Source organism: Thermobia domestica, chromosome 6 (genome assembly GCF_964235325.1).
Source record: "Thermobia domestica chromosome 6, izTheDome1.hap1.1, whole genome shotgun sequence".
NCBI lineage: Eukaryota > Metazoa > Arthropoda > Insecta > Zygentoma > Lepismatidae > Thermobia > Thermobia domestica.
In genome coordinates, this window is record NC_137459.1 from 260,924,456 (window position 1) to 260,952,370 (window position 27,915).

Below are 27,915 nucleotides of genomic sequence, written 5' to 3' on the forward strand. Positions count from 1 at the left end.
GTGAAAGCTCGTGGAAAAAAAAATCCTATCCGGAATTTAGTTTGCGATTCATGTAAACATGTCTTAATTAATCTAATTAGTTTTTTTTTTTATTATTTAGAATTTTGCACAATATTTTCATCCTAACCGAGTCGTAGTCCTTTCTGAAAACAACAAATAATTGATGTACTGGGGAATTGTATCTCATTTCTTCTAGAGATTGCCGAATGGTAATCGTCTGGTCAATAGTTCATCGATTTCAACTTGATCTGCACTGGTAAATCTCCAGTAATTTCACCTGCGTATGAGATCAATCTTGCTAATAGATTGTTTCGGACGATTTTGTAGGATGTTGACAGGAGAGAGATGCCTCCATAATTATTACTATCAGTTTTGTCGCCTTTCTTTGAATTGCATCAATGGTAGATTTTTTTTTTTTTTTTTTGCACGAACATAGATATGACTTATTATATTGTGCAGTATTTTGGTTCCTGACGTATAGGCCATGAACTTTTGGTTTCGACTTATTGAAACTACATTTTATGTGATATGCTGAAAGTGATACTAATTCGATCTTGGTCTAACTGGGCATAGCGTTAGACCTAGACATTCCCGGCTTCGCGGCTTACAGTGGATCCTCATGGGAAACTTTACCTCTCTTTCTGTTTGCAATGGAGCAGTGGGAGATTCCTAACCACAGTCCGGCCTAACTTGTAATGGAGCTTTGTTGGGATCTCTTATCTTTCCCTGCTTGCAGTGGGGCAGCGAGTGTCCTGCATTCCCGTACGTAGTTCACTACAGAGGAATCCTCCCCGAGACCATCAGATAGGAGGGACACTTATTCCTGTCTTTTACTAGACCATTTGCATTATTGTAGTATTTTTTTATATAAAATACTGTTAATAGATGATTTTTTATAATAAAAACTGGTAGTGAGAAACGATTCCGGACTGTACTTTGATCTCTCTATGCTCTATCTGCTCCTACAATACCAGAATTTTACAATATGTTTCAATGCTATTTTCATCTTAATAGGTGGTGCGGTTTTAGTGCGTTATCGAACTTTTCAGCGCTACGAAACGTATTGCTTTTCTCAAATACTACGCATGAGGATTTGTAATCACAAATATCATATTGATTAGCTTAATGAGATCAATCGATTGGCATACCTCTGAACTTTGGATATATATATATATATTGTTAAACATTAATTATATTCTAGAATATACTGCCTCTGCCACAGGCGCCAGAATTTAAGGGACTTAATTTAGCCTCAATAGTGTGCTTCCGCAACAAGTGTTGCAGCATCGCTTTCGTGTTCTTATTTCTACAAAACATCTTTCCTGTCTTAGTTTTAACGTAACATGAACAAGCTCCACACTAAACTTTATCGTTCCTATCTTAAATTGAATCATCGAATACTTCTGTTACTACTGGCATTTTATTTCCAAATTTAATAATAATAATAATAATAATAATAATAATAATAATAATAATAATAATAATAATAATAATAATAATAATAATAATAATAATAGACGCTTCCAAAGAACTTTGACCACACAAAGCTAAATCTCAAGACTAAGCTACTCTTTGTGCATTTTTACATGATAAATTACTTATATTAAATTTTATTGTTGTGAATGAAACATATATTTATTAATTATGGGTGACACGGCGGCTCAGTGGTAGAGCATTCACCTCTAGTGCCTGGAATCCCTCGTTCAATTCCCTTCAAGTAAGTTTGTGGTGGACAACTTCGTATCCGTGTTTTTCTTGGGGTACTCCATTTTATCCAACATTGTCATTCCACTGATTATCCCGTTATCATTAACTTGCTTTAATCGTCCGTCTCTCTTAATCTAAAAATCATAATTGTGGGTCGTTAAACTGAAAGATTCATATGATTCATGAATTTTATTTATTTATTTATTTATTTATTTATTACTATTCCTTTAAAGAAAAATAATTCATGTCAAAGAATTTACTACCCTTTTCGGACGTTTTCATGGGAAATGACCTATACCTCACCGTAATGGTGTTAGCAAGATATCTACCATATTCATAAAACATGAACATACTTGTCTCATTTTTCTTTACTTTATTATTTTATTTTATTTTATTTTTTTCTAATGTTCGTGGAAAATAACAACCCTAACAGTATGCTGCTCAGAGATTATTTCCAGAAATGATTTATATTGTATTATAGGGCGGCATATATATATATATATATATATATATATATATATATATATATATATATATATATATATATATATATATATATAGGGTGTATCAGACCGCCCGTCCCAAGCATTTTTCTCGGATCGTAGTGCATGTAGACACTTCAAACAGAAAATTGAATGACCAAATCGTAGGTGGAGAATCAAGTGATGATACTTTCATATCCAGTGGCGTAACAAAAATATTTTTCATGGGGTGTCAACTTCAAAATTTCAAATGGAAAGTGGTACCAATTTCAATTTGTTTGGAAGTATTATTGAAAAAGAAATAACTTTTACAGGAAACACTTTTCGTTAAATTCTAGGATCTTGCATCTATGTCTTATTTATTGTTTAATTGCAACTACAGAACAAAACCTTTACGAGGGGCGCACTGAAAGTCGTGAGCAATATTTTTTTCACAACCGTGATCTTCATTTGTAAGTGAAACCAAATATATCGTCTCAAACTGTAGACCTTTCCTTTCCTTTTCTACATAGTCTCCGTTCTTTCGCGCACATTTTTCCCATCGTTCTCCAAGTTTGAAAGTACCCTTGCGATAGAATTCCGTTCCAGCTGCCCATAGACACTGACGCACTGCTTGACGAATATCCTTCAATATCTTTATCGATCCAATATCACATCTGTTCCTTCACAATACCGAAAAGATAGTAGTCGGAGGTTGCATGCCGGGGCTGTAGGGAGGATGTGAAAGTGTTTTCCACCCAAATCTCCTGATCTGCTCCATAGTGGCACGTAAAATATGCGAACGCGCATTATCCTATTTAAGGATGATCTTCTTTCCAGGGCACTTATCACGCAAGGCACGACGGAGCTTCAAAAGTGTCTGGATTAGCGGACAGAATTTATGGTACGTCCAGGCTCAAGAAGGTGAACCAGATTGCAACCCCGTGCATCCCAGCAAACGCTCCCTATAACTTTTCCTGTCGATTGCACTCTCTTGGCTTTCTTTTGTGGTGAAATCAAGTGATGCCATCCCATATCCTGTCGTTTTGTTTCCGGTTCATAATAATGGAACGAGCTTCTATCTCCAGTCGCAATACCCGTCAAAAGATCATCACCTTCATATTAAAATCTCTGAAGAAGGGTTTGGGCAATGGTTAGTCCCTGATGTCTGTGGTCCTCTGTTAATAACCGTGGGACCCAACGGGCAAAAACCTTCCGATAACCTAACCCTTGAATCATTTCTTGCACCGCACTATGTTCAACACCAGTTTTGCAGCGATATCATTCACAGCGATAAGTTATACCCCTATATCTCCTAATCAGCTCATCAACAGTTACCTTGTTGCGTTTCGTTTAGGCACTTCGAGAGTGCGCGCTGCGTGGCTAATGTTCGTGTTTCCATCCTTAAAATGTTTCACCCATCTCCTAACACTGCTGCCACCCATGCGCATATCTCCATAGGTACGATGCAGTCTGCTGTGAATTTCAGAAGCAGATTGGCCCTCTTTAACAAGAAATTCGAACACAGCACGGTGTCGAAACGAAACATCGCTGCAGACCATTTTGGAAATCCTGCCTGTGGTTACATGCTAGCAAAAAACAGCGTCAAAGTCTGGAAAGAAAGAAAGAAAGAAAGAAAGAAAGAAAGAAAGAAAGAAAGAAAGAAATGTCTATAGATTGAGATGATATACTTGGTTTTACTTACAACTAAAAATTACGGTTGTGAAAACATGTTGCTCATAGAATAATTATATAGTATATGAGGTTCCAACTGCTCTTCCGCTGAAACTGTGGAGACCGTGGCACCACCACTCAAGGAAGTTGGGTACTACGAACTATTAAAAACAAGAACGAATCAAATCATTCAGAGCGCGTGAGTCTGATAGAATTAGGCAATTGATGCACTTAGTTACTGTCAGAAGCAGACGATACAGCTAGTTACAACTCTAGCCGATAGTGTCGCAGAATCACTTTCGTTGCAATATGGGAAAAAGTTAATTCCCATTAGTTGTATAGGAAGTAGTTCATTAGGGTAGTCAGTGATGTTGCTCACGACTTTCAGTATATCCCTCGTAATTGGCAGTTACTTTAAATGAACACCAGATAGCACGTGTTCTATCAAATAGCATTGTTGTTGAAAACTCTTTATATCATACAGGGTCAAACGTTATGACATATCTGTTATGCGTATCAACGAATGGAAAGAACATTACAGGACAGTATAGTTTAAATTGAGGGGTCGGAACCAATTCAAAATAGAAAAGCAAGGAAAAACACTCATGGGTTTTAAGTTAAACCACGTATGAGACAAATTTGATCTAAAGTATCAGCAATAAAACATAAAACAAAAATTAAAATTTAAAAGTTATTAAATTATTGCCACTCTCCTCCTGTTCAAGAATAGTACAACTAAAGTGAAGATAATAAATGCAACAAATAACATAAACTGCAAGTTCTGTACATTCTTTCCAAAATACTTGGACAAAATAAACTCACAATAGATGTTCAAAGGATCGTCCAGCACTTGCGATGCACATGCGAATGCGTACCGGGACATTGTTGACTGCTCTTAACACTTCATTTGGTCTTAGTGCATGGCAGACATTACGGATCCTCTCCATCATGTCCTCTCTTGTAGTAGGACGCTCTTGGTAAACCAGCTCCTTCACACGTCCCCAAAAGAAAAAAAAATCAAGCGGAGTCAGGTTCGGAGAACGAGCTGGCCAGGAAACCGGGCCTCCTCTTCCGATCCACCTGTTTGGAAATAAACGTTCAACAGTTTGTATGGCAACTATTGCAAAATGAGTAGGGAAACCGTCTTGTTGTAGCTACATCATTTGACGAGTTGCTACTGGGACATCTTCCAAGAACTCACAAATAACATGTAACAAAAATTAGCGTACTCTACCCCTGGCAAAGTAACTTCGAAGAAATAGGGACCAATTATTTGGCCTCCCACTACACCACACCAGACGTTAAGTATCCAGATATGTTGGTTGTCAACTTCACGTACCCAGTGAAGATTCACGCTGGACCAATTAGTGAGCGTTGTGTATGTTGACATATCCATTACTCTTGAAGGTTGCCTCATCCGTCCACAGAATGTTCTGGTCTTTAAACGGCGTATTTAAACGGTGTCATAAAACACCTGGCAATGGGTTGAGTGTTATGAGTGGTATGTGAAGGAGTTCTGAGCAGTAAATACTGTGATTCTTCGCATACTGAATCACATTCAGTTCCTAATGGTTGGCATGTCCATCATCAATTACAGAACTGGGTTCTGAGGGTGGATTTCACAAAGTCTGCAACCAAATTAAGAATGCATCACACGTTATCCAACCAATACTTTGTGCTACAGCAATACCCTCGGCTGAAGTATCAACAATCAGTCTCGTTCTCTGATGCAGAAATATGAAGAGGGTCAGTACAAACTGACCAGTAGCACTCATGCAGAACTTTTAATGTTATATTCCGACCTCTTTCACTCAACGTCAATTTGCCCAGTTTGCTGAACGTCAACTCGTTTCCATTTTTCACATATCACTTTGGGATTAACATGAACACACAGGATCAGTCTCATCCGCGTCGAATATTCGTAATGGTGGAAAAGAAAATTTCTCCATCAGTATGCACTAATTTGTATAGGATTTATTCCTTATTGAATGTTGTTGCTCTCAATATACTTGCAGACATATATAATCAAAGAAACAAATTGGGATGTCACTTCATAAACTTGTAGTTAAAATATTTCACAGTACTCAGTTTATCTTTGTCGAACCTGTGATTGAGTTTTAGTTCTTCAGTTAAGTCAAACTAGTTAAAGTTGTTTTTTTTCGTGATAATGGCATTAAGCGATCAGCTAATTGTTTCGCATGGCATTTCAACTATTTTTCATACACATCGAGGGAAAAAATTTCGAATCTCCTGACTTACGTGGAACACACAATTTCAATCCTTGCCTCTGCTGTGAAAGTGTCTTGTAGATAATTATTTGGGACACCAAATCTGTTTGTTGTTTGAAGTATCTACGTGCACTACGAGCTGATAAAAATGCCTGGGACGGCTGGTCTTGATAGTAGCAATTCAACAACAAATGACACTCGTAGATGCCAAACCATAGACTTTAGCGAAAATTGTTTCCTATCAGAGTTGTTTCTTTTTCAATAATACTTCCAAAGAGACTGAAATTGATGCCACTTTCTACTTGAAATTTTGAAATTGACACACCGTGGAAGTATTTCCGCTACGCTACTAGATATGGAAGCATAACCATTTGATTCTTCGCATTTGATTTGGTCATTTACGTTTTTGTTTGATGTGTTTACCTGCACTACGAGCCGAGAAAAATGCCTGGAATGGGTGGTTTTATACCATATATTATATATATATATATATATATATATATATATATATATATATATATATATATATATATATATATATATATATATATATATATATATGTAAATAAAAGAAAAAGTCCTAGTTCTTTGTTTTGCGAGAAAATTGCCATTATATTACATTTACCCTTCAGTAAGCTACAGCTGTTTGAGAAGGAGTAGAAAAGATGAAAAATTATCACTTAAAAAATGAAAAATTTAACATAGGTCGAAAGGTGCCCTTTAGACGAGTGCACAACATTGAGAAATACTGTCGAATAGGCAAATATGCATTATAAAATTACTTTTTCGGCATGCAGGAGACAAAAAAAAAAAAAAAAAAAAAAAAAAATGCAAATCAGATGAAATCTCAAATTCGATATTTTCATGGTTACTATAGGGTCAATCCATCTGAAGGGGTCCAAAGATGGGGAAAATAGTTGCTCGACCATTTCCGAAGATTACAGAAATCGAAGTGTGATTAACCTTATGTATGAGAAGGTCAATAACATCATTCACGTTGTTATATGTACAAATGCTCTTGAATGGCGGCCATCTTTGTTGTCGGTTGAGTGCCATTTTTTTTTTTTTTTTTTTTTTTGCATTTACAAGCTTTTACGAAAACTACAGTTGCTCAGGACATACGTATCAGACAAATTCCAAACAAAAACGAATGTTTAGAGGAGGGACCGAGGTACACGTTTGTGGCTTTTGTCGTATCCCAGAAAACATTGCGTGTTTTGATATGTTTCATGCTAGATCTCAAAAACTACGCATGGTTCAAAAATTAGACCCGCTTTGCTTGTGTTCAGTTGTGCAAAATCTTGCAAGTAGCGTTTGTTCCATCTTTCTTGCTCCATGATAATTGTCAGCTCTATACGGTGAGGGGTTAGCTCCCCATTGCACCTAAGACACCCATCGTCGAACTGGGCCGCGGTATTAAGTCACTTAATGTATCAGCAAAGTATCATTGGAAACCAAGCATTTGCAAGCGTTTACGGAAGTTAATATGTTCACAAGGTTGCGTTACACCTATATATCATATCCTGCAGAAAATGGCGTATTTGTGGAAAATACTTAAAATCATTGTTGTTTCCCTTCTTTTCTATGGCATTGTAACAATAGCTTTTAGTAGCTGTAATTACAAGTTCTCGCAATTACACGATTTAAGCAGTGTTGCAAACTTCAGTAATGTTTATCATATCTCCGGAACGGTTGTAAACGGTGTTGTAAACGGCAAAATAGTTCACATATCCATTATAAACCACACAAGTAACTAGATATGATATTTATCGCAGATTGTTTTTCGAAATAAATGCTTTCATAAAATATTTAAATTTTCAAGCCCTGATAACCGTCGCTATTCATTCGAAATAAGTCATACCATGATCATGTTATCCAACACTAAAGATCTTTCGACGTGCATTATTCTGTGCATCTCCGTTATGCTGTATTTGCGTAAGATGCTTCCAAACTTAAGATGTTTGTAATACTATAACATCGTTAGTTCGCAACACGGAATAAGAAGAGTGATATTTTAAGTGTACGTTTGGCACTTTGATTTGAAATATGTAATAATCTGACGTAGTGTCATTTGAAAAAAAAAATATAAGTTTATATTTGGTTGGCAACACTTTTTGTTGGGTCTTTTTGCTTAATACATACAAAGATGTCATCATTCTCATAGTTGTTTAGTGCAAAGGTTTTGCTTTTCTCTCTCTTTTGATTTCTCCGTTATAGCGGATGGTCAAGATAAATTGTCCATGGCAGTGATCATGGAGCTAGAAAGATCAAACAAACACCAGTCGCAAGCTTTTCACAACTGAACACAAACACAAGCAGGATTAATTGCTGAACCATGCGTAGTTTTTGAGATCTAGCATGAAACATATCAAAACATATTTTTTTTTTCGGGCTACGACCATCGTCATACACCTGCTTTCTTCGCGTTTTCACGACGTCCTCACTTTCTTCTCCATGTAATATCAGTCATGTTTTTTTTCTTTTTTTTTGCAATAGTTTATTCACAAATATAATTACTTTATGGCCTAAGCAGCAATTTTTAGCACCTTGCCCTCCTGAGATATTACGTCCCAAACAAGGCATCAAATTCACAAACTTCAACTTTCGGACCCTCATAAATCTACGATACCAGTAATATCATAGCGGTGGATATTTCTACAGACTCTTTACATGCAATAGATATTTCAGCACAAAACTTATGAATCCCCACTTTATGCCATTCTAAAATACAAACCCTGTAAAAGTGTAATTTTCTGTACTTTTTCTGGTGATTACATGTTTTGGTTTGCAACCCTGCATATCTATTTAGAAGCAAGAGTATATATTCCCCGTGTACCCCAGTCTCTGCTCTAAACGTTCATTTTTATTTGGAGTTCGTCTGATACGTACGTCTTGAGCAACTGTAATTTTCGTAAACGCATGCAGGTGAAAAAAAAAAATGACACTCCCTCAACAACAAAGATGGCCGCCATTCGGGAACATTTGTACATACGACAACGTGAATTATGTTATTGGCCTTCTCATACACAAGGTTCGTCACTCTGAAAGTTTTATAATTTTCGGAATTGGTCGAGCAACCACCTTTCGACCACTTCGTACGGATTGACCCTATAATTTCTTCTGTCCCATGGTCGCACGAAAATTGAAATTACTACTCACGTACATTTTCATTTTGGAAACAAAGTATATATATTAGCACGTCCTTTACACGATATTTACACAGAACCAATGTCTCCGAGCATCCATGTTCTTGCTCTTTCCGTTGATTTGGTAGTATGCGCTCTTGGCATTTTTGCACAGGGCACCAGGTTAAATCCTCGGTGGGAAAAAAAGCATATTACTTCGTATTTCACCTTAAACTGTAGGTCCATGTGTCATATAGACTCGGAGGTAAAATGGAGCACTAAACTCAAACCAAACCAGGTTCAGAAAAAAAGAAAATGTTTCGGAGGAGGATTAGTAGCGTATGGTGAAAAAAATAATTGTACAAAATTTGCAACACTGCATTCCCTGGCAACAGTGGACCGTGGCACATGATATGAGCTATGCATGAAGATTAGTGTATCTGTTGTGCATTAGCAAGTGCAGGAGAAGAATGACGCACAACGAAATGAGTTTGGCGCTAAATGAGGAACAGCGTCGTAAAATAATCGTGTAATATTGAAAAGGCAATCCGAATGTTAAAAAGTCAGGCCTTGTGAACGCTTCCAGAATGTGGGATATTCAAGGCGAACGGTGTATAATATTGTCTCGAAAGTAGAGAAGGGTATGGACGTGGAAAATATGGTCGGCAGTACCGGAAATCGACTTTAAGTGATCTCAAGGCGTTGAGACAACTTCGACGAGCTACTGCAGTAAGGTGGCAAAATCGTACCAAGAACTTGTAAGGAAATTTCACTGGATAAAAATACAGTGAAGGGTACTTTACAGAAAATGGGAATTACCAGACGTAAATGGGAAACTATGCCGAAGGTTAGGGAACAACAAACTGTGATTCAGATACAACGTTTAAGAACTCTGGTCACCAAAGCGTTCACTGCTAAAAATGATGTACTCTGCATGATGGACGATGGGACCTATTTTACATTAGACGATCACGAGTGGCAGCCAAAATCGTACTACGATCTAGGAACTGGTTATATGCCTGATTCAGTGCGTTTTCCTCCGAAATCAAAATATCCACAAAATGTGTTGCTATGGCTTGCGACGAGTAAAAAGCACCGCAGATTTTCACCACCGGTCTTGCCCTAAACTCTGAACCTTATGTGAAGTTCTGTCTGCCGAAAGTTAAACAATTTATCAACACGTATAATCGTGGAGACAATGTGGTGTTTTGGCCAGATTTAGGCTGCCACTACGCTACAGCAAGTCTTGCAGTCATGGCATACGCTACATACCCAAAGATCAAAATTCTCGTAATGTTCCTCAACTTCGGCCTATTGAGGACTTTTGGGCAAATTTAAAGATGCAAGTGTATGTCAATAATTATCATGCAACATGCGTTGCAGGTCTTATTCGACGAATCCGTACATGCTTGAATGAAGTTGATATATCGTGTTTCGCGTCACCCATGTAAAACGTTCCCCGCAATTGTCGTAAGGCCAGCAGAATTGGTGTAAATGTGTTTGTATATACATTAAAGTGAAGATGTCATTCTTGTTTAACAATCAGAGAACACAATAAAATTGCGGATGTTCAGTTTGGCAAACGGATTATAATTTTGTGCATTTTTTTCACCATACGTTATTCGGAAGACTCATATTATTTTCAAACGGTACTATTCTACTTATTATTATATTATAGACTTATTATTTTGGTTTCCTCCGGGAGGCACTTTCAGAGCTCCGGGGGGCAGTGCCTACTAAATAATATGTCTGGAAGAAACATTGAACCAAATGACTTTTTTTTTTTTTTTTAGAACTGTTTATTAACAGAACGGAAGAGGAATCATTCTTCCATTTTTTTCCCTACTCCTAGCTTTAATTATACATTGGCGAATAGTAAACATTGGCGTTGATTTATTAACATATATGTTATAACGACTCCCTTGCTTTTCGTTTATAAAGACAATATTAAACATTTTTTTGTTGTTCCGACATTTTAGTTTATCCATTATTTTGATACAGGAATGCTATTGCGAAAATTAATTGTTTTAATTTTCTGAAAGAGGAGTCTGCTTTAATGAAGTGCTTCAAATTTAGTTATTTCCGGGTGAACAGTGGTAATTGTGTAAACTTGAAACATGCATCATTGTACAGAGAGAACAACAATAACAATAACAAGAACAACAAAAAACAAATGCTAAATGTCAGAGTTGCAACTACACTGTCAGAAACTACGTATCAGCAGTTTATCGTTACGACTTAGAAACGGGAACGAACATAAAATGAGGGGAGAACGAGTCAAAGAACAGAGAGAAGGGGTAATCTATTATTCTGTCCAAGAAAGAGTAAGGACGTAATTCACCGATATTAAGATTAGTTGGTTTTCAACTAACCAGTTTTACACATATTAATTCGCTTTTGCTGATTTACAGTAACTGACTCCCTCAATGTTTCCTTCGGGTCAACGCTTATGTTCTCTGTCAAAATATGCTGCATTGCAATTGGTCTACTTCTTCTAAAGCAACTAATATATATATATATATATATATATATACTTATAGTATAATTTATGATTGTGACTGACCGTCCGTCCAATGATACATAAAAATGGAATCATATTTTATTCGTGCATCGGCCATATTAAATCCAACTTTCTTAGCGGTTTTAATTCATTTTTATAACTAAACCAAATGTTCAATATATACCTGAAGTCGCTACTGAAGGTTTTTCTTTTTTTTATTTTATAGTCAAAACAAAAACATATAAATACATAACGGTAAGATTTGCTCTTTCTCTCGCCTTTCCGTAGTGGGATCTTTGAACATTGGTTCAAAGCCATCTCTATTATCCTAAGTACTAGTGTAAAGGTGGTCTTTTGTTCAGTTCTACGTGAGAAAACATTGAACGCATTACGGTTGGTTCGGATTCGATTTTAAACTACTGGTTCACTTCTTACGTGGTCCCAGTGCCGGAAAAAGAGATGATAAACATCAACACGCGAAGAGAAGGCAGACGCAAGCCTATAATATTTTGTTGTTAGGGGTCCAAGTTTTTATTGGAGGGTCTAATAATACAAGCTACTACGTCTATGTAGTATTGAACAGATATTATTCTACACCCGAAAAGACGATAAATAATTGTGAAATACTTCCATCTATATATTCAGGAAAAAAATATACAATTAGATTGTTCTTATAAGAGAAAGAGTTCAAATAAAGTGTAAGATCAAATTGTCATGCCGCATCAATCATCTTCCTGTCAAACAAGTATAGTTTTATTGAGAAAGTGTACAAAAGTATGCTAAGTTCGGAATTTTGGGGATAAATTAGAACTCGGTTGACGCCCCGCGTTAGTGTGATCTTCCAACGATCTAAATTAGATAAAATAAATGAAATATCTGTAGTCTGTGCACATAAAAACATAGTATAAATTTCGTGCCACAACATTCAGTGGCTCTTTTTTCCCATTCGATCTGTCACACTAAAAGTGCGCAGATGAATTGTATATATATATATTTTTTTTCTTGATGAGAAAAGTTTTCATCTATCAAATGTTGGGTTTTAAGGTTCAACATAACTTCCATAATCCAACCTGTAAGTTTCTCAAGTTCTTAGCAAAGCGTGTACACACATACACGTCCTCCTCCCACACACTTCAATTACGACAGAACTTACAAATTCATTCGAAACGAAAAATGAAGTATTTCAGTTTAATGTCCTATGATCATACCCTTTAGGCTAAGGGAGACGATCATTAAGGCTAATGAATGATGATGGAAGAATTGGTGGAATGGCGAATTAGTTCGAATAAAAATATAGCGTCATTTATCAAATAACGTAATAGATATTTTAGTAGTATTATTATAAAATGCGCGTCTTGCTAACTAAAATTGTCTACTCCAGTTCTCAATATACAAAATTTTAACTGAGACAAATATCCTCGGAAATCCCCATTAAATCTCAACCAAACAGTCAATAAAGACACAACGCGATGACATAATAAGTATAAACATCAACTTGACAACCACAATGATCTTCCAGCAACGATAACAAAATTAACATTGATACACTGGTTTAGAAGCTATCACGCTCACCTTTTGTGCACGGTGTTCCGGATTCGATTTCCGTTATATATGATTATATGAAATTTGAACGTATTTTGTGGTATGGATTCCCCAATAAAAGTGTAGGTTCTCTTTTCACTTAGCCTTGGTCCTGAAAAGAATATCCGCAACCACAAGTGGCTAGGGGGTTTCCTTCCTAAATTGTATGCCTCCCAGACTATGACCCGTCAGTGTCTGTGTATTAATGAAACATACCATTTTGATTCTTGTAAGATAAAACTCCGTTTCATTTTCAATTAGTTTTTATCACTTTAAAAAAAGTAAGAGATGAAGAACGTAGAAAACAGCTAGATGTGAGTGATAAGTAGATTTAATACATACTGCAAAATATTTACACCAATTTCTTGGCAAAGTTCTCAACCACGTCTCACATAAAATGCAGTAAGGACAATTGAATTTCGATAACGATAGTAAGCTGAATGATGTGAAACACATGGGGATTTAGAAAAAAAAGGCCCAATTCGGAAAGGAAACAAAACAAGTACCAAAACAAGTGAATTCCAACTGAAGTGGGTACGTTTTTTGTGAATATGGATAGACGTCTAGGAGCTAACAAGCGAAAATAAGATTGGCAAATTTAATCAAACTTATCAATGGTTGATTGCGGTATTCCCGAGTATTTTTGCTAAAACCAGCGCGTTTCAGTTGAACCACAAAAAAAGAAAGAAAAAAAAACGCAATTTATCTACTTTTCTCTAATGCATAAGATTTTGAACAATTTCTTCGTAGTGCGTCACCGAATGTGAAATTGAAACACATAAGCAACACGGTGAGCGTAGTACCTAATATGCAGACTAACACTAATATTGAAGTTATTCATGTTTACAAATTTCCTATTCAGCTTTCCTTGAATTTATTGGAAAAACCCTTAGTAAATACGGCCAATTTATTAAAACTGAACGACGACATTGGAGCCTTTTCTTTCCCTCGTTTATTGATAGGAGTGTTGGTATAGTGCAATTAAAACTTCAGAAACATATTTAATCGCAATTGATTGTGCAAAGTTATTACGTGGGACTGGGAGTCTCTTATGATAACCAAGCCATCAAGTGCTTTATTTGCTCTAGTGGTAAGCACACCCTGATATCGTGTCCTTTGTAACAATTAGAAACAGAAATTAACAACCATAAAATATGGTGTTCTCACAGAGCGTAGCCGCTTACGCTCTAGTATTTGGTGCGAGCGGTCCCGGGTACGATTCCCGATGGGGACACTCGATTGAAAATGTGTGACAGCTTTTACAGGCTAGCCTTCCTGAGTGAGTTTTTTTCATGAGTTTTCCCCATTCACACCAGGCAAATGCTAGGATGGTATCTAACATACAGCTCTCTGGCCACTTCCTTCTTGCTTTTCTCCAGTTAGTGCGCTCGCCGAGAGACGTCATGACTCATACGTGACGGGCTAAATGGCCATAAATGCAGAAAGCCCACAAATTTAATTCCTAATTCAATCCTAGACTACAAAAATGAGAATGCTGATGTCTCTCAAAAATGAATATGTGTTAAATTATTGATCGACAAAGAATTGTTTCATATCTTTTTCTTTTTTTAGCTTATAGAATGAGTGATGTTTTTATGAGATTTCCCTCAGAGTTGAATTCGAATTAAACAGAGGATTAAACTAGAGCTATAAAAATACTGATGGCATTCGTTGAGCTGAAACTGAGAAATTCTCATGGAAATTTCCTTACCTCGGGGACAAAATGTTCTCTCAGGGCCACTCTCTGAAATAATCACTGTTTAGAATTATTCATTTACACGATATACGAGGGTGGATCAAAATGTAATGCCTCTGTCACTATAATTTTATTTCTATTAAAGCAATTGAACTACCACTGCATGATAATATAGAAGTAATCTTACTTTACTAATGCAGTCTTTTATCTTTCAGATTGACTGACTAGAACCATGAATCTAAAACTAAAAAAAAGAGCCGTCATTGAATTTGTGGCAAAAGAAGGTTGTCCACCTAAGGAAATCCGTAATCACTTGAAACATGTTTACGGGGACATTATAATGAACATGGACATCAGCAATGTGCAGCGCTGGGTGAATAAGTTGAGAGACAAAGAAACAGAAACTGCAAACAAATCAAGAAGTGTCCGATCGACATCATCAGTCACAGATGTAAGTGGATAAGTGCCGATGAATTGATCCGAGGAGACAAGCGCATTACAGTTCAGAATGTTGTTGATGATTGAATGTATCATATGGATCTGTCCAAGGAATAATTGCCGACCTCGGATATCACAACGTTTGTGCTAATGTTCAACAATGAATTTAAAACAGCTTTAAAATCATGGATCAAGAAACAAAGCCTTGAATTTTTCCAATATGTTTTTGATGTCTGGGTTCGACAATGGCGCATATATGTTCAACATTATAGATACTATGTTGAATAGTAGTTTTCTGTAGAGGACAGTTCAGACTATGACATGTAATACCTTTGACCCTCATTAATACATTTTTGCTGCCACAAGGGGCATTACGTTTTGATCCATCCTCGTAGTTTGAATAAATGGGTAATTCGTAATCATACATTAGATTTCAAGATTACATTTTCAGTTGAAAGAAATGAATATCAGTATTATTGTTCTTAACATACAACAAACCTGTATATATATTTTTTGACTTCAGTGGCAGTTTCGTTAAGTAAAAAAAAAAGAATTAATACACTGAAAACGTTTCATAGGATACAACAATGAATTAAAGTATTCATGACTCTTGAATAATTCATCTTTGGCGTCAATTGACCAATGCGTTTGGTTATGATTGGATTTGAGTTTAATATCTCTGTCAGTAGGAGATTACAACATACGTGGAGTTACACCTTAACGTGGGACTCCAAGCACACGAGCAAAGAATCGAACCCGAAACTCTCGCGCCCAAGACGTATATGCTAATCATATAACCACGAGGGATCTCTGTGTTTGGTTGTGAATTCCATTCATGTTGGAGTGCTTCCCTCCACTACAAACGCAAGTAGTGGTTTGGATTCCACTCTAGCAAGTGGTTCCGCTTCATATAGCCTAGGAGTCGAAAAAAGTTGCTCAAGTCCATCAATTGAAAATGCATATATCAATGACGCTGTTTGATGGATAATTTTTAGTGTGGATTATTTTATGTAACATGATTAATGTATAGACATATTTTGTTCACATATTACACTTTAATAAAGTTTTGTGTTACTCTTTGGTTTTATCTAGATCAACTGGGGTAAAATATAAAATCGTAGCTAAGCTTAAATTGTAGCACATCGATGCATCATAGTGTGGTTTCAATCAGTTTGTGATATCATGTATTAAGAATACATTAAATTATCTAATTAATAATGAATAATGATGGCTGCAATAAAGATATTTATTCTTTTCTACACTCATACATTAAACTTCTGCATTTTTAGTGCACTTCGTGTAGTCTGTCATCTTAATGTGTCTACTGCAATTAACCTTCTTCAGATTATTTATTAACACTCGCCCAGCGAAGATACTGGACATAACTCTTACGATGAAGATATGGCCAGTTTTCACACATTATTATTTTAATTGTATTTTAAGGAAAACAGTAGTATTATTACTAGATTTCCAATTAATTTAAAGCTTGATATTAGTAATGAGCATATTGGTCTTCAGTGGCGGATCTAGAAGGTAAAAAGGGCGGAGGCAGCCAAAACCCAGACTATTATAAGTTACTATAAACTTTCAAAAATATTAATATCTTCAATTATTTTTTGCTACTTAAAATCTGGGAAGCTAAGCTCCCCGACCCAGGCTGGACCCGTCACTGTTGGTCTTTGCCTATTTATCAAAATATATACTACTAACCCAAGTTTGATATTTACCCTGACAGGCAGTGTTTCCAGTTAGTGAAGGGAAATTTCCCGTCCGTAGACATGAAATTTTCCAGAATGATTCAATGTTTCACGCAAATAAAAAATGCACACATACGCACCTATATATATATATATATATATATATATATATATATATATATATATATATATATGTGTGTGTGTGTGTGTGTGTGTGTGTTGTACTATGCGGTTCCATTGGTACATTTGGAACTAAATATCCCGCATTCCAGCCACCGATATGAACTTACCGTTTTGTGGGACGTTTTGCCACCTGGCAAGACTGATGATACGTTCAAGCATGCTAACAGAATGAGTAAGGAATGGAAGTGATCATGCAGAGTGAGAAAGATGGCAATAAATTGGAGGGTGTGAAGTAGAAAAGCCAATAAAATATCCTTCACTTAAAACAGCGAAGACAGGGTCATTCAAGGGATAGACAAAGAATTGTTTATTTGTAGTTGACAAATAGAGGACACTAGGGCAATAGAAATGATATTGCATGGTACGTAGGTTAAAAGAAGCATACCTATACGGATGAACGTAAAAAGGGAGAAGAAATAGGGAAAACATATATTTATGGGTCAAAAATGATCCGATCTCCGTTGGGCGTGTGTTAATTGATTTGAAGGTTTCTCGACAATTAAAACCTTCCGTCATATATGATTTATATAATACGAACTTATCTTTTGAGTCCAGATAAATATTATTTTTCAGGGGCAAGTCGCGCTTTAACGTGACTTTTCATGAGTGTTGTGTTCAAATACGAAAACTGTAATGGCAACTTATTTGAAATAAATGCCTTTTCTTTTTTTAGCAATAAAGTTAGGTTCTTTCACATTGAATAAAAATTAGCAAAGCACATTTCACTGATTAGGGTGCTGGTTCGTATGGAATCTTTCACACTGAACCGAAGATTTCCTCATGTGGGTATCGGATTGCCACAATTCACCTTGCTGAAAGACGTGGTTTATCAGGAGATCGGCCAAGATTCTTTTGGACTTAGCCTGTAGACTGCTTCTGGTCTCAATTATTCCTATATAACAGGACTAACCATATATAAGGTTGGTTCGAAAGGATTTAAAACATCACTAATTGACCTTAAGGGGATAATCGCGATTTAAATATTCGTAAATCAGAAGAGATGTAACAGTCAAGCGTTAAAATAAACCCTATAATTCCTAATGCAACCTAATGATAGCAATAAAACTCCTTATGTAGCATTTTCAAAGATAAGATTAACAGTTATGTTCTTCAAGAGGGTTTATGACAACATAGATTATTATAAATCCAATTATCATAAGTAGTACCTCTGAGAGCTCCGCATTTCACATCACCATCGCCCTTCATCCTGACAGGTGGGCAATTCACTTACCCACAATGAGTTTTCAGGCGTTCCAGTGACATCAATATCTCAGTTTGGGTTTGGGATCATGCTTCGGTGAACCTTGACTATCACCATCAGCAGCTATTAGAGAATCAGAATTTATTTCTGTATATGATAATATGGGTAACTATAGCTTTTAGTCTATAGAAGACGGAAAGCGTGCCTTCGGTGCCCGTGGTCATGGGTGCAATTTCCGGAGAGGCACTCAACAATTTCGATGTTGACCCAGCATCGTGAGGACAATTGGGGAGTTATCTTAAGTAAGAAGTAGCGGACTCCAGTCTAGAAAGCCGGCATTAGGGGCTTCTGGTGTCGATGCGTTGACTACCCATCCCCACTTTGAACGTAACGCCGCTGGTAGGAACCAAAGGACTGTCGTGTCAAAAGTTTAGTTTGTTTTAATTATCATAAATGCCTTCTTTATTATTAAATGTTATCCAATATTTTCTTTTCAACTAGTTTGCGAAACTCAGAGCCAGCTTCTTGTTTTCTTTTTTTAATTCATGTTCATAGTCAGCACAACTAATCACTGAGGAAAGACAATCTTTTCAATAAAATTCGCCTCGCGTCTTTCGTAGCTCTAAGTTTAGTTATTTTTAGTTTTTGTTCTTGTTTTTTTTTTTAAGTTGAAGGGCGGTTTATCATATTCTCCTCGCTTTCCCTATTTTTTTCTACTTTTACCTTTGTTTCTTTGCACGGACATTGCGCCTATACGCACGTGCTTAGTGTGTTCGTTTACAAAAGCGGACCATTTTCCTGCCACTATAGAAAGTAAGAGTGTACTGTATCAGATAAATATTAATTGATATATTTAAATGAATATATCTGTGACAGAGTCATAATTACTCAGTTTTTGCATCGTAGATAGTTTCCTCATCCTCATTAATATCTTCACCCCTGCTTCCTGAATTCAAGTTCTAGTATTATTTCTTGATGGGGGACTGATGTCTCATGTAGGCTTATTAACTATAACATCAGCAACAAAGAAAGTAGGGTTTCATTTGCACTAATTTTAAAACATAACGTTAATTAAATAATAATAATAATAATAATAATAATAATAATAATAATAATAATAATAATAATAATAATAATAATAATAATAATAATAATACGGAGCGAGGTCAGGCTACTTGTTAGGATTCTTGCTTCACAATTGGATAATACCGGTTTCGAATTCGGAGACCAGCCATCCTGACTGAGGATTTTCCAGGGTTGTTCCTCAGTTATACTGGGCAAATGCTGGTTAGTACCTTGATCTAAGACTCTGGAGCCCTTCCTTGCATTCCTTTTCCAATGTTGTTTTCATCTGTTGATTACTACAGTGTAAAGTGGCCTCTGATGATGTATCTGGTAGCTTGTAGTAAATAAACAATAACGACGTAATATATCTTCACGAAACGTGTGGGTTAATTTAACTACATCCTTACGGTCTCAATAGATAGCTAAAGTTTCAATATCAATTTCCTGACTTTTAAATACTATTTTCATATTGTTTCTGCTTTCAATTTTCTCATGTATGTTCCCACCGAGAATTGAAGAACCTGAGATCACATGAACAAATGCGGATATGTTAAATATCTTTGAACACTTAAATATACAAAACACAAAACGCTTCAATGATACGATGCATGGATATGCTTTGGTTACGTCCTGCAATGTATGATTAAAGAAACCTGGAGGGTGAAGAAAAAATAACAGAAATATCTCTTATATTTTCTCCTTCAATAAACTCCCGACCTCAGAAGGGCAAGCCATAAGTTAGGTAATAAAGTCATACAACGAACACAACCATATCGCTCTCCTGAAATTATCGTGTGCATGTTTAAAAATCTACTGTTGTTCAACGCCAACCAGTCTATATTTTTTGTTGTATATACCTTCAAAGTGAAAGATATTCATTATTACATTTGTTGATGGTTGGACTCTAGTGAGTCAGAAACTACTATTAATAAAGAGTTTGTTTTGTCTAGTATTCCTGCGATTAGAAGGACCTTATATAAAAGATATTTCATTTGTATATGAGAAAAGAAGAAAGTTTATTTTCTAAGAATATAATAAATATTTTCAATGTGAAGCTAACATTAAGTTTCGAAGAGGAGCTAAACAGAAGAATTTGTTACCATTTACATCAGTTTTCAGAGAGTTCACTATACTCTGAAATGGGAAGAAATCAAACTTGGAAACATTTTACTAAAGAGACTTCGACAGACAGTGCAACATGTAAATATTGCAAGGTTAAAATAAAATAAAGAACAAAGGTAGCACAAACGTGTTATGGAAATATTTAAAAGCACAGCAACCTACTATATCAGTGAATCCGATAAAAGTTTTAACGAATTTTAGATATTCAATTTTATCATCACAATTTCAGATGTAGGCTTGGATACGAATCAAGATCTGAGATTCGAATCCGAAATCCGGATCTGAGATTCGGATCCGAGATCCGGATCCGGGATATCCGGAACCGAAAAATTTTGGCCATCCCTAATATATATATATATATATATATATATATATATATATATATATATATATATATATACAGAGTCTTCCAAAAGTCCTGCAAAAAAGTAAAAAGCTATAACTTTGAAAGTACTACTTACAATTTTGTATTTTGTTTGCAATGTTTAGTGGAAATGTTAGAATTTTTGTTGGCAACAATGAGCGGATGTAAACGTTGACGTCATAACCGCAAATCACGTGACAAAGATGGTGTCTACTCAAGAGAAAGCGCAGTGCGTGGCATGGTTTAAAGAGTTAAAATCTATGTTTTGGTGAGAAGAAAATTCCGACAAAAATATCAGAAGCAACCAACTGCAGATTCAAGTATCAAGATATGGTACGATAAGTTCCTAGCTACTGGAAATGTCTTGGACTTGCCACGTAGCGGAAGACCAACAACCAGTATTGATGTGATTCAGTCCGTGGAGGAATGGGTGTTGCGAAGTTCAAAAAAAATGTTGAAACGCAGTTCCTTGAAGCTGCGGGTGCCAATGACAACGCTACACAATATCGTTTGCAAGAAAATTATACAGAAGATTACAAGCAAAAACCGAAAGATGTTCAGGAGCTCCGGAAGAAGGTACGTGATGTGATTGGGAGTATTACGAATGAAGCACGTCGAAATGCCATTCTTGGATTCCCGAAAAGACTTCAGCAATGTTTGGACTTAAATGGTGCTCAACTGGAGGTTTGGCGTTGAAAAAATGCTTGGAAACAAAATTTCAGACTTTCTAACAAGTCCACAAAATGTTTTGTACAAATACAATAAATGATTACAAAGTTACAACTTTTTACTTTATTGCAGGACTTTTGGAAGACTGACATTTAATTCCTGTATACAAATAAGTGGTGTTGGAATGCATAACTCGTAGGTTATATATATATTCAATTCCAACACTTGCAGCGTACACGTAAAAATATTAACAAAGAAACAACGGTCATTTTTAATATCAATTAGAACTGAACAATCCACACAAAATTCGCAATCGATCACTGAAAACGACATATTTCTAGAGCCTATGGTTCCCGAGAATTCACTGTCGAAAGGATTGGCCACAAACATATAAACGTAGACAAACTTATAAACTTTTCCAACATTTTAATATCGAATGGAATATTTAATTTCTTTCTCTTTGGGATACTACCTAGGCATGATAGGTGCTACAGATCTAGGCATATAAAGTGTACTTTAACTACTAATTCATAAATTTGTCTAATGGAACTCCTGAATTAAAATAATTTGTCTATTGTACATAAACAGAGCTCAAACGCGTAACAATTACTTATTTTCCAAGTTGCAAATGATACAATGGAATATGTGTAGTAGGAGTATCATTCTAATTTTGATCACTAAAGTACTTGACTATTGAAATGTAAAGTTCTAATTAACACTAAATTTTACCAAAATTAAATTAATATTTAATGGCCTATTACTGTAATTGTTGGTGTTTCATTAGGCTACATTTATAATTGTCCCATGAAGACAAAGTTAGTAGGACATTAATTACTAAAGAAGCAAATATAGCAGAACATTAAATATTCTCGTGTTTACATTTGTTTTGTTATTTTGCTGTTTTCACGTGTATTACCGAGTGTGTACAGAAGCATATGTTACACTGTGTTCCCTACGCGAAACTCAGCAATTTAATACTTGTGGTACGCATTTATTAAACGTGGCAAGTGCGTATGTTTTGCAACCTCTCGGCTGGAAAGGATAGTTAACATTTCAACAACGTATATATATAAAAAAGGACTTTTACCTATATATACCGAGAGGCCACTCCAGTAATTAAGTACATCTGGTGTTACTAAGAAACGGAGCATTATCTTACATAGGTAACGGGAACAGCAGGGAATAGTAGTAAGTTATTATGAAACACAGCGTTTTGTAATATCAACGTATTCAGTAAAATTTATTTAGGGAATAAATATGTACGCCCTTTTTGGTAGCGAGTTCCAATTTGCATTTCCATTTTCTTTCGTAGCTTCCCTTTCCAACGTCTTGGAATTTTATTTTTCCTCAAAGAGCTTTACCATGTTTACGGGGAAGCATAGGAAGACAGGAGTGCTTACATGAAATTAAATTTAATCATTTTAAGGTCACATTTTTCGTATTGTTTATTTCGTTTTCTTTTTTTTTTTCGCCTCAACAAGGTTGTTTTATACTAAAGTAGGAGGTAGTAAATTAAGAAAAAAAATGCTTAAATCAAAAACAATACGTAATCAGGAATAATACGTGTCAGTATATATGTGTGTGAAGGGTATTTCATAACAACACCGACAACTTTTGGGAGGTGATTCCTGACGACACTAAGATAAGGCAAAAAGTATTGACCAACATGGGTGCACAAATTCTTCCTTTTGAAAATTATAGGCTGCCGGAAGCTTCAAAAAATGAACTTTAAATGTCCTTGGCTCCAATAATATGGGACCTACCGTAGTCGTGTCAAGACTTCATTTAGAAACTAGTGTGTATCCTATCTAAATATCCAAGTTTCAGGATCCTGCGGTACTTCCGCAACAATTTTTACAGATGTAGTTGGTGGGTACTTCAAATTATATGCCTATAGCCAAACTCTCTCTACGAGTGTAAAAAAAAATGTTGCATGAGTACCTTAGGATTCTGAAGCATATACTTTTAGAATGGTCACATATTATTTCCTAAGTGAAGTGTTGACCCGACTACGATATGTCATATATTTTTGGAGCTTTGGGCCTTTAAAGTTCACTTTTTCAAGTTTCCGGCAGCCTGTAACTCCAAAAGGAAGTACTTGAACACCCAGGTTGGTCTATACTTTTTGTCTTATCTTGGTGCCAGGAATCACTTCTGAAACGTTGCCGGCGTTGTTTTGAAACACCCTTCACACACACACACACACACACACATATATATATATATATATATATATATATATATATATATATATATATATATATATATATATATATATATATATATATATAGAGAGAGAGAGAGAGAGAGAGAGAGAGAGAGTGTTAATGAACTACACCGACAAACTGTAAGAGGTGATTGTCACATCAAAATAAGAGAAAAATTTCATATGAACCTATGGCGAAAAGTGCGTAGTTTCAGGGCTATGGCTTATGGTTGTCCAAAATCGTGAGAAAGCTAAATTTCAACAGCCCCTATTTCGAATTCCAGAAACTGTGGACGGTGGTAGTTATCAGCGTCAAGGAAGCCACGCATACGCAATCCAAAAGTGTCTCAGACATGCTCTCAATAGATTTTTCAGATACATCCTGATTTCAAGGGGGGGGGGGTCCAAGGTAGACAAAAGGTAAGCCTTGACAACAGTGAACACCCAATGCTTTGGAGAGAAGTCCAAAGTGTTAGAAAATGGCATCTCCATGTTCTTTTGTGTTCAGAATAACGTGTGATGCGAAACATTTCGTCAAGGTATATTTCACGTTTTCTTCACTTACAAGCGTGAAAGAAAACAACGCAGCATGCGTTTTCCCGAGTACGAGAGAACGTGCTGCTCACGATCCTTAACACTTTCGTCACCGCTCCAAAGGATTCCGTGTTCACTGCTATCAAGATTTATTGTTTGATTCATTTGGACCAATCATAACATCAGAGCATAGACCCTATATCAAAATTCGGTTGATGGCATACCTGGGAATTTCACCCTGCACGGAATACTCTGTACACCCATTGATCATTCATGAAGCGTGCCTCTCGAAATTTGATTTTCTCGCGATTTTGGACAACCCTAGCTGTGAAACTATGCACTTTTTCCCACAGGTCCATATGAACTTTTTTTTCTATTATTTTGATGTGAAGAATCACCTCTTACAATTTGTCGGTGTAGTTCATTAACACCCTGTATATATATAGGGTGTTCATGAACTACACCGACAATGTGAGAAATTTGCACAGTTTCAGAGCTAGGGTGGTCCGAAATTGTAGAAAAGCTAAACTTCAACACATGCTATTTCGAATTCAAGAATTCGTGAAGTGGCGATCCATATCAGCGTAAAGGAAGCCATACATACTTAGTCTAAAATGCATATTTCATCAATGTACAATGGGTGTGCAAAGATTCCTACTGGGTGGAATTCCCAAGTATGTTCCCGACGGTATTCTCAGATATGCTCTGATTTCAAGGTGGGTCCGAAGTAGACAAAATGCAAGCTTTGACAGCAATGAATAGGTTATGTTTAAACTGGAAGTTGGAAGTGTTTAGAACCACTAGCACCACGATTCTGGGTGTTGAAGTAACACGTGCTGAGATGTTTTATTTCACGCTTATATATATATATATATATATATATATATATATATATATATATATATATATATATATTGTAACAAAGTACATCGCTGCACTTGTTATTCCGAATACAAGGAAAAGTGGGACTGGGGCTCCGTGACACTTTTGATTTCCTGCTTAAGCATTCTGCGTCCACTGTTCTCAAGGCTTATATTTTACCCATTTTGGACCCACCTTGAAATGAGAGCATATCTGAGAAAATTGTTTGGACTATGTGTAGGAAATATCCCCCGTTGGAAATAACTAGCGCACGTATTACACATTGATGAAATAAGCATTTTTGATGTATGTATGTACGACTTATTTTACACTGGTATGAGCCGCTACTAAATACTTTGTTGAATTCGAAATAGCGTGTATAGAAATTTAGCTTTTCGACGGTTTTGGATAGCTCTAGGTCTCAATATATGCACCTTTTCCGACAGGTCGATGTGAACAACTTCTTTTATACACGTATTTCTATCTAATATAATTTCAAATTGTAGTTTTTTTTTTTTTAAGGTCGGCATCGGCTGGTTTGAAATGACTGCTTTAGACGTACGGTTTCGGTCGACTAACCAAACGTTAATTTTAAAACATAAAATAACGTACATATATGTTTAAATAATATGATTTTAGTCTAAAATGGGAAGGACGGTGACTTCGTGGTAGAGTGCTTACATCTGGTTCGTGGGCTTCCTGGTTGAGCTCGCGAGCAAATAAGTTTGTTGTGTACAGTCCGCAGCAAAAAAAAATCTGCAACGTGAGCATGTAAGTTTACTGTGAAACGACGAAGTCTCTTGCTCCAAAATAAGTGTGCAGGGGAGGACGCGTGATTCGTGGTTAAGAGGTTACTCCTGGCGTGATTCATGCCACTTAGACGTTATGTTGAGTTCCTGCACTGTTAGGCGTAGTTTCACAATAAACTTGCATGCTCATGTTGCAGGTTTTTTTTTGTGCGGACTGTACAAGATCATGTCCGTGAGTTTTCTCTGAGTACTCCAGTTTCTTCCTACTTCGTTATTTCACCATTTTTCCATCATTATTCACTTGCCTTAATCATGTAGCTCTCCCAGCCTGAATGTCATACTCGTAGGGTGTTAAACTGAAAGATGTTTATTGTAAAGTACAATATATATATATATATATATATATATATATATATATATATAAGGCACCAACAGAAAAAAAAACGTTTTGAAAATAATTTGTGTGTTGATTGCTTATATATATAAAATATATATATATATATATATATATATATATATATATATATATATATATATATATATATATATATATATATATATATATATATATATATATATATATATATATATATATATATATATATTTTAAAGATTGATCTTGAATTGACTAAACAGGATATTTAGTTTCATTTCTATAGCTTTAAGGACTTTACTTTACCAAAACTCATTTACATATTCACGCTGTTTGTCCGTTTGGGAGACAAGAAAACTCTTAAGAACTGTTAAATCGGCCACCTTACATTTTGACCAGGATGTGGAGGGCTAAACATTAGGAATCAACTTCGTTGATGGAGTTGATATACAAACAGCCTAAAGTGATAGAAACAAACCATTTCCGTTGTTTTCTTGCATTGCTTGGTGTAGAGCGAAAATGGTAATAGAGAACCAGAATTGGCGTCATGTAACCTTTCCTGTACTATCACCGCAAGTGGCAAAAACAGGCAACTTCCGGAATTATCGTTAATCGCTATAGGGTAGCAATAACGCACATAGCGAGAACCAGGTTTCTGCAATCATTTAAGCGTCTTAAGAATATGCGAGAATGATTCAGAAAGTAATGTCTCCAAGCCCACTTCACGGCCAATATTAATGCAAACATTCTGAACAATTTACCATTAATGTACTGATGTTTGAGCTATACAATGCCACTTATTTCATCTTTCTACCTCTTCTCGTTCCAGAATGATGGAGCAATCCATGACATACAGCGCTGACAAATCGTTTGAAACAGCGGGCTGCCATTGAGTTTCTGACTGTGTAAGGTTTCGCGCCCAGGAACATCCATTGCCGGCGACGAGTCATGGATACATCATTGCAACCTGGGAACGAAGTGTCAGTCGATGGACTACCGTCATACGTCCTCTTCTCCACCCAAAGTTATCCCATCTGCTGGCAAAGTGTTGTTGATATTCTGCCTCATCCTGCGTATAGTCCGCATCTTGCGCAGTGTGACTTCTGGCTCTTCCTCAAACTTAAAGATCACCTCAAGGGCCAACACTACAGTTGTGACGCGGAGGTGGAAATAGTAGTTCGGCAATGGTGTCGCCAGTAGCCACCAGAATTCTTCATCGACGGCACGTAAAACCTTGTATTGCGTTGGCGCAACTGTGTTGCCGGTAATGGGGACTATGTTGAATAATGATACCACCATTTGTAGCGGGCATTGCAAGCTATCCACTGATACCAGTATCGGTGGTATCTGTCAAACACAAATAAATATATCACTTTGGAGGCATTACTTTCTGAATCACATTCGTATTTCACTTCCAGTCTAATATCCCAACTGAAATCGAATTAACTGAAATCAATCACTTCCAGTTTTATTGTTGATGA